Source organism: Bison bison, unplaced genomic scaffold, assembly GCF_000754665.1.
Source record: "Bison bison bison isolate TAMUID 2011002044 unplaced genomic scaffold, Bison_UMD1.0 scf7180017864379, whole genome shotgun sequence".
Classification (NCBI taxonomy): Eukaryota; Metazoa; Chordata; class Mammalia; order Artiodactyla; family Bovidae; genus Bison; species Bison bison.
Window position 1 is genome coordinate 125,329 of NW_011494951.1, and position 3,410 is coordinate 128,738.

The window sequence follows — 3,410 nt, forward strand, 5'->3', positions numbered from 1 at the left end:
TTACTTCCCTTTTCCTTTTTATCCCCTAACTTCAAGTCCTTTCAGGTGAAGAGGCAAAGACTCACAGGGGTGGCACAGGTGATTTTCACCAAACACCTCTGTACTGGTCAGAGTACTGGACAGCTGAACCAAGATCTCCAAGCTAGACTCGACCAAGATGACCTACTTCACTTGCGTTCCTAAAGCAAAAAAACAGAGTGCACCATGGTGAGACATCTGATCTTAATAAACATCAAAAATTTATTTGCTTATTTAGTGACAACCATGCTTCAGGAACTAAGCTAGACATCTAGAGATAAAAAGATGACCAAGCTGCAAATAATATAAGATTGGTATTTTCAGGGCATTCATAAATCTAGTAGTGCTGATAAGTAAGCAAAATGATGCATGTTACCATGATATGATGCTCTTTAGTTCAAAATGTTACAAAACCAGAGAGCTGGAGTGATGGGCAGGAGATGGTGATAGCAAGGGGTGGTTAGGCATAGTTTAATAGGGAGGATGAATCTGAGTAGGCATTTACCAGGTAGCAAGATTTAGAATGAATGTCAGGTAGAAGATAGAGTATGTGCAACTGCATAGAGTCTTGAAGGAGGATGTTGCACTAAAACACATCAAATTCTTCAGTGGACCTTGAGCTTGGATTGAGTAGCTGAGAAAGAGTATTAAGAATGTGGGGGCCAGATCCTGAGGCACTTGCTATGCAATGTAGGGAGTTCAGTTGTACAGTATGGTCTGAAGGATTTGAACGGAGAATCACTTGTTTATATTTTAGTAAGATCACTTGGTCTGGAGGCAGGATACTATTTAGTATCTTTATGTGTTTTCTTATACAGGCAAAAGCCCCTGGATATTCCCAGTCCTTTGGAGTGCAAGCCTCCTCTATCTCTTTTGAAACTTGAACTTTTTATTTTCCTTTCCATCTACCTTCCCCCTGAATTGCACAAACCACCTCCCTCTATTTACAATATTCCTCTTGTTCTTATCTAACTTCTTCCTTCTTGAGAAAATGTTTTTCCCATCTGTACTATCTTCTAAGTAATACACATCAATCCATTTGTTTGATTTAGTAGGTGAGTCTATCCTCCTTTCTGAGCCAACATTCTTTTCCTAACAAAGACTTTCAGCTAGGAAATGGTGACTCAGTGAACACGCCAGGTCAGTGGCTGGATTAGAGGTCAATATAGAGTGGAGAGAGGTCACACTGATGTAGATACATATAAGGGTCAATGCGGGTTGGGGGAAAGATCATCATGAGTATTAGGATGTCTGGAATATTACATGGACTTAGGAGGCATGTTGCTCAAGACAAGAAAATTAGACAAACCAGATTTTGGAACTTTAGACTGATCTCTAAAAGTTCAGATGGAGTGTGAAGGCTAAATTCAAAAGTGAAGAATTTGTGCCAGAAAGACTTGATTGAAAAGGAAATCGATGTCAGTATGGTCAAGGCCAGGGATCAGGAGAATGGGTAGTACAGAAAGTGGGAAAGAGCAGACTAGGGATGCACAAAACTGGGGACATTAACTGGGAGTGTGGCAGTGGGAAGAGAGGAGGGAAACAATAATTAAAGAAAGAGGAATGCTGCAGAGTAGAAAGAGTATAGACTTTGGAGGCCTACAGTGTTAGGTTATAATTCCATCTCCACCACTTTTTACTTGTATGAATTTAGCCAAGTTATTTACCTGGTATCTGTAATGGGGAACCAATAATATCTATTAGGTTGTTGTGAGAATTGAGTGAGATGAAGGATAGGAAAGACTGAGTACAAATTCTGCCATATAATAGACACCCAGTAAATGGTGGATATTTTTATTATTGGACAGATTATACAGGCAAAGGCAGGGATGAGGAGTGAAGATGATGAAAGCCAAGTAGGAAAACTGCGTGAGCATTCAGCAGGGAGAAAGTATAGGACAGTAGTCTCATGTGGGACTCATGTGTGCTCAGAATGGTGGGTGTATGCAGAGATCTTGGTCATGCCAGAGGCAATACTGTACTGGCTCAAAGTTTTAAGAATAAAATGTGGATCTTAAAAATCAAGGGAGTTCATAGGCATAGAGGTGATCATGCTAAGTGAAGTAAGCCAGATAGAGAAAGATAAATATGATATTATTTATACATGGAATCTAAGGAAAAAAGAATTATACAAATGACCTTATATACACAACAGAAATAGAGTCACAGACATAGAAAACAAATTTATGGTTACCAAAAGGGGAAGGGGAGGAAGGATTAATTAGGAGTTTGGGATTAACATATACACATTACTATATGTAAAATAGATAACCAACAAAGACCTACTGCACAGCACAGGAAACTATACTCAATATTTTGTAATAACCTATAAGGGGAAATAATCTGAAAAAATAGATATATATGTATATATAACTGAATCCTTTTGCTGTGGAGTGAATTATCAACTTGAAACGACCATAACACTGAAAATCTACTATACTTCAAAAAAAAAAAATATTTACTATCTTAAAAAAAAATAAAGAGGGGTCAGGCTAATGTTAGAGAATATGTAAATGGAACTCATCTTGTTTTCCATATGATGTCGGTGAGACAGGAAGTACTCTGTCACAAACAAGGAGAAATACTGCATGACATCCCTTATATGTAGAGTCTAAAAAAATGAATACAAATGAACATATTTACAAAGGAGAAACAGACTCACAGAGAACAAACTTATAGTTACCAGGGGGAATGATGTGGGGAAGGGATAGCTAGGGAGTTTGGGATGGACATGTACACATTGTTATATTTAAATGGATAACCAACAGCACCTACTGTATACAGCACAGGGAACTCTGCTCAATGTTATGTGGCAGCCTGGATGGGAGGAGAGTTTAGGGGAGAATAGATACATCTACATGTATGACTGAACCACTTCACTGTCCACCTGAAACTTATCAGAAAATTGTTAATCAGTTGTATTCAAATATAAAATAAAAAGTTAAAAAAAAGAGGTACTCTGTCAGGTGTTATAGGACTCAGTGTACCAGAAATGGGGAGAACTAGTAGAAAGGTATAGGAAACAGTGAGGAGTAACTGTCTATAACCTCATCTTCCAGTCTTGTCTTGATCCATTTCTTTCTTCCAGGCTATCAGTGCTTTCTAGTCAAAATGCAAATCATCCCATCACCAATGTTTTAATGCTTTATTCTGTGCCTTTGCATTTGCTTTTTGCTCTCTTTGGTATTTCTCCTTCCCTTCAAAACTCTATGATGCTTCATCTCAGTTAAAATGGCACTTTCTAATGACATCTTTCCGGATTCTTTTAACAAAGAATTATTCTACCCTGGATTCCTAATACTCAGTATCCTATCACGATGCTTATTGCATTATATTCTAATTTTCTGACCCCTTCTTTGTCTCCTTTACTAGACAGCTCCAATGTCTATTTG